This window comes from Lampetra planeri, chromosome 23, assembly GCF_965212315.1.
Source record: "Lampetra planeri chromosome 23, kcLamPlan1.2.h2, whole genome shotgun sequence".
Classification (NCBI taxonomy): Eukaryota; Metazoa; Chordata; class Hyperoartia; order Petromyzontiformes; family Petromyzontidae; genus Lampetra; species Lampetra planeri.
Window position 1 is genome coordinate 9,445,974 of NC_136129.1, and position 15,681 is coordinate 9,461,654.

A 15,681-nucleotide genomic window follows, 5' to 3' on the forward strand; every position below is an offset into this window, starting at 1 on the left:
AGATTGTGAAAGCCTTGCAGCAATCTAGTGCCGGGTACAAATTAATTGCTCTTGAAAGCCCCTATTATTTTATATAAGCGTTATCAGTGTTTTATTTATTGCCCTACTCCATCAGGCTCCGTGTAAAATCATCGTCATCTAGCAGTGGATAAATCACGGATGATGAAGGGCTCACAGTGTGCAGGACGCATCATGACGGAAGGCCGGGATGAGGCGGGGGGCGGGGGGGGAGGCTCGGGGAGCGGCGCTGCCACGGACGGGGGGGCCTCGGCCACCGTCCAGGGTCAGCGTGGTGAGGGGAGGGGGGGAACGACGCATCGACTCTGATGGTTCTTATAAGAGGTGTGTGGGGGGAAAGATGATCGCTACACATGTTTCAAATGATCAATGTCAATAGACGATGACGATTTGACAGCTACCCTTTAATCACACACACACTCTGCGCGCGTGCGCGTGATACTTTTTGTTTCCGACACAGCGGAGTCAATGTGAAAGGAGTAAAACGCATTGCGGACACCGCACGCGAACCTATACCCCCCTAAAAAAAAACGTAACAACGTTTCTCCGCCACCTGCGTCAAAAATAAAAAGTCCGCTCGTTAACAAAAAAATGTTTAAATGATAGAATGCGGTATAAAGCAGAGGCGTGCTGAAAGCCCCGCCTGCGTGCATTATTAACACGAGCGAGAGAGCAGACACGGGGGGCTGCAGAAGAGCCGCTGGACTGCATTGCTAAGTGATGCTGGGACAACTCGGCGAGGGGGTAAGGAAGGAGGTGCCGTGCATGGGAGGGGGGGTGGGCAAGACAGCCAATTTTCAAGTTCCGAGCGACAAGTTGATGTTGGTCGAGCAGGTGGGAACTCGACAGGGATGGGGACAGTGCCATTGTGCGATAGTGACCTGGGTCACAAACATGATAATAAACGGGGAAAAATAACAAAAATATAGCAACGAAGTCAAACAATCGGAACAAGAAATTAAAAATTATCCAGACTGCCGATTAGATGCGAGGTCTGAGAGAGCCCAACGCCAACTCCATCTTTTGGAGACTGTCCGAGTCACCGAGGGTCGCCTAATTTGATGCAGAGAGCAGGCACAAGTAAACACAAGCAGGAAATGTAAACAAGCATACTTCCAAATGTTGGTCACTCGGCTTGCTAGCAAGCGCTGGTGAGCTGACAAGGAGGAAAAAAATAAGTTAATTTTCCCATTTGTGCACACTTAGTGTACTTGCAGCAGAGCAGACCTGATAATAAATTCATGCCCGGTGACAGCCATGGTCAATCCACTGTGAGATAAAGGCCTCTCCCGATCTGGCAACCAGCTACATTAATTCACCATCCTGAAATTAGTATACGCATCGTGTCAAGCGGAGTGACGTATGGCCTGGCATTATGGGCAAGCGACAGCCCAGAGTAGGTGAAATATCACGTTTACGCTCTACGCGTTTCGCATAATCCCACACAAAAACAACGGGCTGCGCTGCAGCATTCAGAGAAAGCGAGGTCCGTCGTTCCTACACATTATTTTAAAGTGCAACAAAAATATACGCGGCGGACACCCATTGTCAGTGCCATCGCTCCGTCGTTATCTGCTCCATGTTTAATGATGGGGCTGCCTCGAAGCGGGTTCTCGTTTCTCCTGCCGTGTCTGCACAAGGTCGGTAACTTGCAAAGACCTGCCCCCCACGAGGCTAATCGGCCTGGCAGCTTTCAGAATCCCACCTCCGCCTTGCGCAACTCGCTCGCACGTAACGCACGCAACTCGGGGTGGATGTGAGACTGCCCGCATGCCTTCTAAACCTGAGCCTCGCCATTGATGTAGTAACACACGCAGCTTGGGGTGGATGTGAGACTGCCCGCATGCTTCTACACCTGAGCCTCGCCATTGATGTAGTAACACACGCAGCTTGGGGTGGATGTGAGACTGCCCGCATGCCTTCTAAACCTGAGCCGCGCCATTGATGTAAGCCGCTCTGGGGTTGACCCGGAAGTGCTGCCCTCCCTCCCTCCCCCTAATAAGATGAAGACGTACATGCTTCCCACTTGGCGATTTAAAATAGCCAAGGGGCTAATTGCAAAGAGTGACCCACTGCTTACTCAATTTGATGGCAAAAAACTGGCAGTTACATTGAGCATAAAGGTCTTCAGCAGCCAATGAAGTATCTACACACACACAAATTTACAATGCCGTCATTGAAAACAAAGACAGTACCCTCCTCCCTTCAAGAATTCCCAACACAATGGGTTCGGTCTCTGCACAGTCCTGTGCTATTTAAAGCTGGCAAAACACACTGGCTCTGGCCATATGGTGTTTGCTATGGTTTATCTGCATGAAAGGGGCATTATTCTGCTCGTTAGTTTCAAAGATATGAATACCAAACACCACCTTGCATTAACCTGTGCTTACACACGCAGCCAATTGTTTCTGTTTTGGGGCTGGGGAAAGCTGGTTGAAAATTAGTTACTGTGGCCCATAATTATTACCCTGCCCTTAAGGTTGGTTTCACAAGTGCAACGTCCTGATTTCTAAAAAAATGGCCACAAAATATGAAGCCGCACTTTAAAGGCCCTGTTATATACCCCCACGAAAATGCATCGGAACCTGTGTTAGCCGAGCTTCGCTTGCAACTTCTTTATTTTTTAATCGTGCTTTGATTGGCCTCGCGGGCAACGCGCGCGGCTTTGTAAGCTTCCTGACGAGACGTCACACGAGACGTCGCGCCTGAGAAGTGGCGGCGGCGTCAGACCTCGGGTAACGTCGCCACCGCCACAGCAGCAGCAGCACGTGACCCACCGTGCCGTGCCATCGCTCAGCATCTCACAGCCAAACGCCCGTTCTCATTGGTTCCGATAGAATCTGCTCCGTTCATGGTGGCTCGCTGCCCCGAGACCCAGCCAATCAGGACGGGGCCACGAAAGGATCGAAAGGATCGCAAGGGTCAAGAGCTGTGGGTGGGGCTAGGGAAAGGTGGTGGGGGGGGGAGGGTCGCATTGACAGTGGGAATGAAGTGCAGCAGGGAGAAGGTTGAGCGTCGCTGCAATAAAAGTCTGGAGAGGTTATGTCTGTAGATTTTTTTATAGAAATAGTACGGGTGTAAGGTGGTTGTGCCGCATAAACTTGCCTATTGCGAGTGCTAACCTTCTGAATACGTGCGACGCAGCCTTCATTTGTGATAACGACACAATGTTAAGCCACCGTTTAACATAACACTGTTCAAAATTCGTTTTCACGGTATCAACATATTTTTTTAAAATCACGTTGGAGCGTAAAAAATATACGTGTAGGCCCGATCCTCATCCGCGAATACAGCACAGCGTTATTTTGCAACGCTGGCATTTCCGCACGTACTCGTGAGCTCTTGAGATGGTTACCAACATCTTTTCACATTACACATCTCTGCTGCAGTAAGGTGTCTCTCTCACATCCGTGAGCGGGGCGCGGGGTTGTAGAGAGTCTCAAGCATTAGACATGTTGACTTAGGCAGATGGGGAAATGTGCGATCCAAACCAGACATTTGCTTTCAAACCGCAGTAATGCTAAAACAATCTTTTGGTCACTCTGACTTTAACGCTTGGCCACACATGGGTGTAATATTGATGGTAAATACATTGGAAGTTCAGCCTATGGCCGGTACCATGCTATAACATTGCAGTGCAGTGGTGGTAAATTGAAAAATAGCCATGACTGTGGGTAATAACGGGTAATTGAACAAAGGAACTTTTCTTATCTTGCTCAACATGATCAAGAAGAGTTCCTTCATTGGCCGACCCAAAACAACATCACTAAATTTGAAAAATAGTATTAATAATTTACAACTCTTTTTTTTTTAATCCACCGATGGATGAATGCCTCCGGTTGCAGTGTCGGTCGTGGGGATAATTTGACGATACCTCACGATGCAAGTCAACCCTGGCAGGGCAAAATTAACTGGGTCACAGGCAATCACAGTGCAATGGTGCTATTTAATCCTTGGCCTCGTATGCATCGAGGCTATCGGTCCATTCCATGCACTGGCCCAAACATGAATGAGTGCAACTGCTGAGCAAAGCAAGGGCAGGACAATAGCGGTTACAGTGTGGACGGAGCTTGTGTGTGTCTAGGCGCACCGGGGGCCTGCGTGACACCGAGGGGGGAGAGCGACGATGACGATGACATCCGAGGGTCAGGGGTTTTAAAACGACCTCTGAGGTCCCTCTGCGGTGAATCCACACGGACCCACACGTACAGTTCGGCAATGCATTCTGAAACGGTGGAATGTTTGCTCTGCGTGGAGGCTTCCCCCGCCCCTCCCCCCCCCAACGAGGAGCAACGCTTGCACGTCTGTGACCCGATGCAAGCGCCGCCAAGGTTACGCCGAACGCGGCCAGGAGGGCCCAGCGTTTTGCCGAAGGGGCCAGTCGTAGGCCGCTCGGCATTGTGCGGGGGGGGGGGGGTTAAATCCGCGGCCCTGCTCATTGCATCACCGGGTAGAGAGGCCGCCAGTGCTGTGGCGTCGATCTCTCGCGCAGGACAACGCCGGTAGCCATCCCTGCTGACCTGGGAGGATTTCGGAGCGGGAGGGCAGTCAGGTCAGCTACAGGGAAGCCGCCTTGCTGTCTTGCAAGTAGATTGGGAGATGAACAAGGTGACCGCTGCTGCGAGAATGTTCCACGAGAGGGGGGGGGGGGTTGAACCCCCCCAAAAAAACACTCGGAACTCTCCCTATCAAGCGCCCCTTAAACGGCAATCGGTTTGCGAAATGTCAGCCGGGCGTCACTGCAAGTGGAGCAGGATTATCGGTCAATCGCCTCCGAGGTGCCGTTGTTTGAAGTGCAAACCTTTAAAGGGCCCTTTCAGATAAGGCCTATCAATTTAATAAAAAACTAAATATAGTCCCCTACTTGTGTTCCACTAAACCTTCAATAATCGTTCACTCCAGTTTGACGGCTGAACAGCAGTGACCCGTATCTCGAAATGGCTTATTCATGACGTTTAAAGTGTAACCAGGAGCCCTTCCCCTCCGTCCAATCTCTCCACCATCCCCGTCACCACCATTTGATCACTAAGCTGCACGCTCTAAAGAACCTAACACCGCAGTGCAGTCAAAGGCGCAATAGATGTGAAGTTTAATCACGATTCCCTTGATACATTTATTTTTAATTTCTCCAAAAGCGAGACTGAATTATTTATTTTCAACAGGTCCTAATAATGGGCATTGTAATTGGATAGAAACACACCCTGGGAGTTCGGCACAAGTAAGAATGCCAAGAGAAATAATGGAAGGCAATTTGACACTTTTAAAAGATTTGTTTAACCTAAAGCTTTGTCTGTAAAAGCCAGTCCACAATGGACTTTCCAAAGGTAAGACACACATAAAAAAAACACCACACGGGCGGCTTCGTGGCGACACGCCAGGTTCACCTACACGGCCGGCCGCCGTCTCCTCCCCTTGCCGTTTAATACGTAACCCACCGTACGTGCTTCATCAGTGTCATCACAATGAAGGCTTCGCAATGCCAACGACACAGGACCTGCGCGCTCTGATGACACGATTCCATCTCTTCCCTGGATGCCCCTTTCCTCCCCCCGAGTGTGATGATTTTATCAATGCTTCTCTTTCATAAAGACAAGCTGTCCTGCTTTAATTCGATTGCATTTATTTTATTGCATTCATATGTTTGAATTATCACTTCGTACAGTTTAACGACACGGCAGTTCCTCTTGCAGAAGAGACCTGGGAAAAGGAGCTTCTCTACATGAGGTTTATTCCAGTTAATTTTAGTTGTTTGCTTGTTTGTCCTAAGTGTGTCGTCTTTTCTGCCAGTTGAAATTGCTCCGAGCGAGTGGGCGGGCACCCTCACTCCCACGCCGACGAAGAAGCCGAGCGTCAATTGTATATTTCACTCTTAACACGCAATGGCATTCAGAGGATAATTTTCAACGAGAATGTCGGTAGGCATGTAGAACTCCTTTCGAAACGTACATAGCCAACCGTGCTAGTCAGAGGTGCGGGGGAAGGATAATAAACTGCACACCAAAATAGATGAGGTTTCCATCTCGATGATTTAAAAGTGCATAGCCCCCAGTGGCTTCCTAATATTGAAAGGAAGAGCATTCCAGAAGGCCGCAGAAGCGCATCTGAAAGTGCACGATGCAGTGACCATCTTTGTTCGATGGTTAGCCAAAAGCCACTGCTGCGAGGAGTTTGCGTGATGCTTTATGCTCCTTGACGAGATCAGCAAGGTATCGTGGTTCATTTGTGGCGAGCACTTTGTGAGTACAGTAATCCCTCGCCACTTCGCGGTTCAAGTTTCGCGGCCTCAGTGCATCGCGGATTTTTCGAACTGATTTAAAGGCCTCATTATACCTGTGCAGTAACACCATCATCATCATCATTCATCATCACATTCATCGAACTGCACAGGTCTGTCATCGTCGTCATTGTCATTGTCATCGTCGTCGTCGTCATTACTGGAGTCCAGTCTCAAGATACTACTGTCATTGGTGAGTGTAGAACACCATAATACGTATCGTATGAGAGAGAGAGTGAATGTATAATATTAAGGTTTTATAATTAAATAGATTTAAGTAAAATATATATATATAAAGTATAAATATACATATTTTAAACATTTTGGTACCCACACACACATATACGGAAATTCCTAGGGGGCCAATCCTACTTCGCGGATTTTCACCTATCGCGAGAGGTTCCGGTCCCCATTAACCGCGATAAACGAGGGATCACTGTAATGAGTGCGGTCTTATAATGTATTCGTTCGGCAACCAGAAGCCAATGCAGCTCAGCGAGCACTGGATGGACATGGTCGGTGAATGTGTGAAGTCACAGACAAGCACTAGTTACATTGATATTTGCCCAACTGAGAGTGGAGGGCCATCGAGGGGATGTCTGAGGGGAGAGTGAGCATGTGACAAGAGGGTGACCAGGGTTAAGAAAAACTAGGCAGTTGTTTTCATTTAGGCCAGCGGCTACCAAATACTTGCAGTCAACCCACGAGCTCAACACAGCTCAGCCGCGCCGTGAGATTCTGCCAATTTGTTGTTTGCCACGATGAATCGCTTCGTGGCATTGTGAATGTCGTTCCCCAAAAGTGCTCAGTGGAAACCTACGGCACCCAAATGAAGCTCTCCACGTGAGCGTGAATACGAACGACACCGGCTCAAAATAACATTGCAGCAAATAGTGAAACACAAACAAGGCCAACAAATCATACTTACCCTTTAAAACAAACTCAACACATACGTCAACACCTTCTCTTTCGACAAACGAGTATAAGTCGCGATTGCATTTTCCACCGAGGCCATTAGATTTAAAAATATATATATATTTGTTTGTGTCCGTGTTGTGCTACGTTGACGATACTTGTTAAGGTCATGGAAACTTATTTTTAAAAAATATGTATAAGCGGCTGCATCCACAGAGGCCCCCCGACAGTCGAGATACTGGGAAATTTAAAAAAAAAACCCAAGCGAGACTGCTTACCCCCGGGGCGAGTCGTGGGCGCAGGCTAATTACAGCCGCGCGCAAAACAACACGGGACCACTTGCGCCCACACGGCGCCCGGCGGCACCCGAGTGGGGAGAAGGGAGCAGGGGCCGCCCGGGCGGTGGCACCCGCAACGTCGGCCACACACGCCTCTCGTTGAAGAGCCACGCCAGCCACGATAACGTGCGCGGGCACCGAGCGCTGTGCCAAGCAATGAGCGCGGCTCCTTTGGGGGTGGCTGCCAAATAAACTATAAAACTGGACACTAAACTGTTTTTATTTTATTTTACCAGGTAATATACGTCGGAACTTCTTTCGCACCATACGCATACGTAGCCAACCATGCTAGTCGGCACCGCACCACCGTTTCGTGACAAATCAGTCCCCCCTAAAAGGTGGCCGAGTGGCTACGGGCGGCAGTGCTTGATGGGTCGAAATTGGCGCGGTAGTAAGGTTGGCTACGCACGGTGCTAAAGATGATCAAAATACATACAAAAGGATGTTCAAGTGTTGTCTGTGTTAAGATGTGGCTCGCGCTCCCATCGTCAGTGCAGTTTATACTGGGATAAAGTTGCTAAACCGTGGCTAACATGTATCACGTGATTAGCCTTGGCCCTTGTTAAGACACAGACACATCCTTTACCAAGAATTTCTGCAGTCACGGCGAGTGCAGGCCGCAACAAAGGCCCGCGCAGAAATCCAATCCCTCCGTGGCCTTGGTATCAATTGTGCTAATGGGGGAGTGTTGCTTGCCACACTTTCTGCAGTCTGGAACACGCAGCCTAGCAACGGGGCCCAATGTCCGGATGTCAGTGCTTATATATTGCACGCAACCGAAGATAGCGCAAGCTAGTACTTTCAATTACGACCTGCCGTAACTAGCGAGTGCCCGTCACAACGGAGTGCGCATCATAACAATGGAATGCACATCGTGAAACATTGGGCGAGCATCATAACAATACAGTGTGTATCATAACAAAAGAGTGCACATCGCAAAGAGAAAATGCACATCGTAGCGATGAAGTGTGCTTCTTAGCTAATAGGCTTCACTGCATAACATTAGAGTGCACATCATAACGAGAGTGCACACCATAACAATCTTATTCTCAGGTTTTTTCCATAACAATCGAATGCACATCTTAGCGATATTGTGCATCCTAGCGACCGTACATGTACACATGAGAGCAATGGAGTGCGCATCATAACGTGGGGTGTGTTTTCGTCACGGCTGAAAACTTGGGGAAGAAAGAGAGTAGATCTCAGCTGGAGCTGTTCGCGTTCGAGTTGGGCTAGTGTTGTGTAACCACAGAGGGATGCAGGCAGGCAGGCAGGCCGCAACACACAGCAAGCACAGCAGTGGGACACCCTTGATCCTGTCCGTCGTGTCTTCTTTTAGAAATTAAAAAGTGAATCCGTCATTGCTCTCAGCAGGCAGGAGCACGCCAACGCTCCATTACACCCCCAGCAACCGAACAAAGACAGCGCCGTAAATTATATCCAAGCCGTCTGCCATATCACAAATATCCCGTTACTTTCCATCTCATTTAACATTACGGCAGCTTCCGTCACCAAGTTTTCCTCGAGTGAAATCATCACTTACGTTGGGAGTTTTATCGGCAAATCACGTGCCACGAGTGGTACGGAAAACACGAGTTGCCCAAATTAACATTCATTACCGATCGTCAGGCAGAAGGACATCGCCGTTTCGCTCGCGTCATCACCGAAGCCAAGCGTGAACCCGCTTCGCGATCGCACTCCGTTTGCGTGCCAATGAGCGGTGCACGTAAATACACGACCGTGTCGATGAACCTTTTTGAATTCCCCCCCCCACTCAAAATTCCACTCCCCAAATTGTCATTAAGAGCAGACCACACGACGCATATTTCACGTTTACACAGAAGAGCAATCTGGCTTTCAAATGTCGGTTAAAAAGAGAATAGACGTGGGGGGGGCTTTATTGAAGAAGAGGGGGGGTGGGGGGGAACTTCTCTGTCGCGCCAGCTCTTACTGCAACAAACATCCTCGCACTCTCGCTGCGACGTCGCACAAAGCACTTCTTGTATGGCACGGCCTCGGGCGACCGCGCCGTGCCTGCCGTGCAACGCGAAAACCTCGCGTCGCCTTTGGCCGACGAGAAACAAGAGCTGCATGAGAGACTCGGGGTAGCGGTGGCGGTGGGGGGTGGTGGGGCAAACGCTGCTGCACCTACACCAACGACAGAGACGTCGCACAGACCGACCCCGCCAGCCGACAGCAAGGCGTGATGCGGCATGCGTTGTCGCCGCGACGTTAGCGCGCGCTGGCACGAACGCACACCTTCGCTCACGCTATTTGTACCTGTACGCATCCCGTAGCCGTAGCGCTAATTATAACATGCGCGCAAATAGCAGGTGCGTGACGATTCACCGCCCCCGGCGGTTCATTGAATTGCGATGGGTCGAACACGAAAATAAATGGGAGATCCTTTAAAAAATGTCTGCTTTGTGTCACCGTCCGTCCCGCGGGGTGGTTTTGTTCGTGCCGTTGGCCTAAACGTTGGTACATCGCAGAAACGTACGACACTCATAAATCTCAAACAATCGATTCTCACGTGTACGATTTTGGCACGCATACCAGCGGCATGAAATGAAGTTTGAATCGATTAATCAATGCCAAGGAATTGGAATGCATCCTGGAGGTGAGTTTGCGTGCAGGTGCCGGGCGGACTGTTGCATCGCAGGAGAGTGAGCGGTGTTATCCAGCAGCGGATTGACCGTGGCCGATTCTGACGATGGTACGTTGATGTATAGCAGCGTACTCACTACGTGAGCGCACAGACACCGATCGATACGAATGCTGTAACGTCCGTCATGGACGCGATTTCCAATTTCTCACTTGTGGGGGCTTAAGAGATTCGACCTGCCTTGGCTAAAGGCTGCTCATGCAGAGCCACTACACTGGGACGATTACACAGATCAAAGTCCACGCGGAGCAAAAGTGCATCAATCAACGAAAATAATGAAAGTGAGCAAATAAAAAAATCCGAATGCAACGATGCTATTTACAGGAAGTTTAGTGCTCGCGTTATTCTTCCTAAGACTACGAAGAGTACGGCTTAAAGCGTAATGAAAAGGGGGGGAAATGCAATGAAATGCTATCGCAGGGAGTTAAGTGGTTCTGCCATTTCTAAGTAATGTTTTTTATTATCCATTATAACTATGATCTCTTTCATTGCACCTCGCTCGTAACCCAGCGTCGAACACCAAGCGCATGCCAGGGGGCACAACTTTTTTGACAAACTGTGGAGACCGCCGATTGATAGGTGCGAAATAGAATAGGTGGTGGTGGTGACATCATTTCGCCAACCTTTTTTTAATTGGCTCCGAGGTGAGTCTTTCGAGTCTTTAACTTTCAGCACAAACTTTACTCTTCAAAAAACCACGCACGAACGTACGTTTTCGGCATTTTAGTTAATGTTTTGGCTTCTGCTATAATAAATACATAAATAAAAATTGCTTTTTTGGAGAAGCCGTGGTACAGTGGCTACGAACACAGTCATCTGAGATAGATTCCCAGCCACGGCAAACACCAGCCCCTGGGCGGATCTTCTTCACTAACCCACACTGACCAACATGGTGAAGTATGGTTAAAAAATAAACCCCCCCCCCATGACTGGCGATGTTGGGAGGCTTTTTAAATTACAACTGTCTTACCACAGTTGGTGTTTGTATCCAATTACTACATTTTTCTGTGAGGATATTGTTCTGCAACTCGCCGGTGAGCCGAGACATTCACAATTGCCGTGTTAAAACGCGTGCAACACACGAGGATTTAATGTATCTGGCTGCATCAGGTGGTGGAGGGTTCTCAACGACACAGATTTGTTCAGGTCGACGATGTGGCCTGACGCCAAAAAATCAATCATGGCAAATAATGATTTTGTTTTAAAGAACATTTATAGGATCCACAGTGGCCACGTGCCTTTATTATTAGCGTCAGGCAAAACAAGTAAAGTCTAATCCAAGGCAAAGCCCAGGAATCCTCTTTGCATCTGAGCAGACTCGTCGAACTTAGTTTTTTGCGACAGACTTTGCTTCACACAGGAAAGGCGAGTGGCTGCTCTGAAGCCAAGGGCAGCTTTGAGAAGCTCTGACAATGTCTCTTTTCTTTTCCACTACAAGATAAAACTGTTTTTTTCCTTTCCCCGAAAGGCAATTTAAACAATTGTAGCTGAACGCACAATGGTTCTAGCACATTAATAATTAATGTAAAACCAATTGCTAAACATTTTTAGGTAAGTTAGGATGTTTATAAATGCCATCGAAAGCTTTGGATCATTAAGACGATTCCTATTATTGGGATTGTAGTATTTTACATAGCATATCATTGTCATTACATGATTTATTTACAGAGCAAAGTCTCAATGAGTCTCAAGACTCTTTTTCTGGAGGGTCCCGATAAGTTTTCACAGTAGATAGCGCTGATGAATGCCACGCATTTCCCAGTTAATATATTTGCGGCTACCTTTTTAAAAAAATATGGCACATTTGGACCATGACACCGGCACACATGGCCTCCTCTTTTCAAATATCGCCACTGTGAAGTGGACGGCGTGCTTATTGTTTGTTTAACGCACCCTCGGCATTGACCGGGAGAGCCGTGGGCACTAGCACCATGAACCTGCAACAAGCGACGAACACAGAGGGCCCTTAACAGCTTGTCAACAATACTCCTGTTTGGGTTTTATGATCATCTCTAAGTAGCGCCTCCGATACAGAAAGACGAATGCACGGCTGACAGCAGATAGTTTAAATTTAAGGCCTGCTGCACTAATTGAGAAACAAATATTTAAAACGTGTAATTAGAGGTAAAGGCACACTCCGTGCCAGATGAATAATTAGCATTTTTATACAATCTAATTTTTTTAAAAATTGTTGTACAGTTTGGTGGTCAACAAAATGAGATGGTTACTCATCAACAGTGACACTTCTAAAAATAACGTGGGCCTAAGCATCCCACATTGCTTGTAAAAAAAAGATATGCAAATACGTCTGGATAATTTGATTCCATTTTCCAACCCATACAAAAGATATCCTCCCACTCATGTACAACTTCTCCGCAAGACTGCACTGCAGACCATTTTCAAATATTAAATTCACTTGCCCTGCTCTAAATATAATTGGTAATTGTAAGGTATGTAAAAGACATCCGTCTACGACAGGAATAATACAGCAGCCATTAACCGACCGCATCTCACAGATAATATTCATGTTTGGAAGTGACAAGGCCACTTGATTAGAACTACATTTGAATAATTTCATCCTGCAGTTTTTCAATCTGTTAAAACATTGGTATATTCCTATGAAGAGTAAAAAAATGTGGAAGTATTTAAATTAAATTATTCCTGTTATTTTATCGTAAAAACCAGGCCAGTAAACCCACGACTAACAACGAAAACTCCCAACATATTCCTCCATGTACACCGCACGGGAGATGCAGTTGCATCCACATGCTTTGTGCATTTTTAAACGAACCGCGCTCCGATTATGTCATTCGTTATTTTTAGTACACAACACAAGCAACGCGCAAAGAAAACACCCCCATGCTTCCCGACCTGTCCAATAAAGAAGACGAACATTTCCTCTCTCGGTTCCCACATGGACGCATGCTCACCGGGGGAGGGGATCGACCACACGGCGCGGGGGTCACGGGACTGGGCAGCCCACACCAACACGCATTGAGTTGGAGCCAGAGGTCGCAAACGGGTTTTGATTCCTTACCCGTACCCGGCCGCACCAGGGTCGCCAATGGGTACCCGTACCCGGCCGGGTACAGGTAGCCGTATCCTACCCGTACCCTACCCAAAATGAGTGACAAACGGTTACTCACCAGTGACTCACGGCCTACCCGTACCCGTACGCACCAGGGTCGCAAACGGCTACCTGTACCCGTACCCGGCCGGGTACGGGTAGCCGGGTATCGGGTAGGGTACGGGTATCGGGTACCCGATTGTGACCTCTGGTTGGAGCTCTCTGCGAGAGCCTCTTCACGGTGGGGGGGACGGACCTCGGGGGGTGGGGTAACCTAACTTGTGCTGCGACACGGGCGGCAAAAGTCAACGTACCACCTGCTCGCACGCTTACCTGTCAGCCTCCCCCCGACACCCCCTCCACCCACCCCTTCAGTGGCACCGCTCACTCTAATGTTACGGGCGACGTAACCGTGTAACGAATCGCACCGAATTATTGTGCTCCTACACGTACACGATCGCACTGTGCATGCTATTCATGTGCCAGTATGTTGTTTGTGGGCGTTGATGAAAACCTCGCTGCCACCGTGGCGATTCTACATTCATCGTCGCAAGGGCAGAAATAAAGGAGCCCACCAACAGCGACTCTGCGCACTGACAATTCATCGATTGTGGAAGGTCAAATAGTTGCACGCTTATTCGTAATGCTTTGGGCAAAATCTGCGCTCATCTTCACCCAATCCAACGTCGTTATATCAGACGATTGATTTTTTTTTTCCCCCACCTCCATCTCCGCAGCCACTTTTGGAAGATGGACTACCTGACGGGTACTACGGGAGCACCGTCATTGATTCGCAGTACAAGGCACACACGGGTCAAACGGCCCCCCCCACCGGCAGGAGACGGCCACCGGGTACCGCTGCTGGCTGCGAACTTACCAGCTCGTCGAGGGCGTAGCGCAGTCCGCCATGTTCAAAGAGCAGGAAGAACCTCCGCTGCCATTTCTAGAAGGGAGGGAGATGAGGAACATGAGCCACTGTGTCTTAACGGCAGTCCACACAACACATTTCACGTTGACACGGAAGAGCAATCTGGCTCTCAAAAGTCGGTTAAAAAGAGGACAGACACAGTCAGCGATTAGCACGGTTGGTTACATACGCTGCCAAAGAAGTTTAACACGCACGGACACGTACACACAGGGGGGCTGCCCTCATTGACCGGGCGAGCGGGGGGCTTCCGCGGCCTTGCGTCGTCACCGCTGCGCTCGGGCCTGCGCGGCCCTTGTTGGTTTACAAGAGGAACGCTGCTGGCCCTTGGTGACGAGAAGCACGAGAGGTTAGCCCTACTGCTGCAGAACGTGCGTTTATTTTTATTTGATTTATGGCTGTACGCTCGGTTAAAAGCAAAGTTGTTTTGATTAAACACGTGACATTTGATGGCGCACGGTTGTAGCGCTGTGTACGCAGGGGGCTCTTTTCGCCACCAAAGCGATGCCCTTGATGGAAGGTTTAGTTGGGACGATGCAGAAGATGAACATCATCTAAAATGGAAATATTGTCATGGGGCAATCCTACTGTGCATTGATTGATATAAGGCACAATAATCGTATCGTCCAGATTGCAAAAGATCGTAATAGCGTGAGCACGGTTGGCTAAGTACAGTGCGAAAGAAGTTCGACACACATACATACATCATGCGTCATCTTTTTCACAATTTATTTCCTGATAAATTGTGAAAAAATGACTAAAGCACAACATATTAAAGTTCTACACAAATAGCGATTAGCTTTTAAATTAGCGCTTTGCTAAATCAGTATTTGATGGCGCCGTGGTTATAGTACACCGTAATATTCACGGTTCTTATAATTATGTCATTTTTTGCGTAACGTGGCAGCATGTGCGTTATAAGCATTGCAGAATGTAATGATGAGAAGACTTATGGCGGGCTTATGTTGAGCGAACTGCGGCTGGAGAACACTGAAGTAATGTTATACTCCTACTAATAGTACGGCAAAGCACAACAAAACAATACAATAAACGCATGCTACTCTGGCGCTGCGGGAACATGCTAATGTAGTGATTCAGAAGATTCCTGTTGACGGTGGCATCGACGTAAACAAATTTTATACCCCTACTAGGAGCACGACAATGCACGAAAACAATAGAATAGTGATTTAAAGCTTTCGTGACTGCAGGGATTCATATACTTGGTACTTTCGGTAAACTCACGTAGAAGGGAAATAATAAAATCATATAAATATAAAACAATAAAAATTCTCACGACGTTTCGACTGCAACACAAGCAATCATCATCAGGTGTGAAATCCACAGCAAGATAATTTTTTTTATTGTTTAATATTTCTATTATTTTATTATTTCCCTTCCACGTGACTTTACCGAAAGAACCAAGAATATAATAGAATAGTGATACACAATTACAAAGATACGGGAAACTCGATGTTTGTA

General features: G+C 48.1%; 1 pseudogene across 1 annotated transcript in view; it reads right to left on the reverse strand.

Annotated features, from left to right (window-relative positions):
- LOC144726537 (uncharacterized) overlaps nt 1-15,681 on the reverse strand; it is a 159,012-nt pseudogene that overhangs the window by 129,424 nt on the left and 13,907 nt on the right. Inside the window, exon 3 of the transcript XR_013587279.1 lies at nt 14,155-14,220. The product of XR_013587279.1 is annotated as an uncharacterized LOC144726537 (transcript). The remainder of the gene's footprint in view (nt 1-14,154; nt 14,221-15,681) is intronic.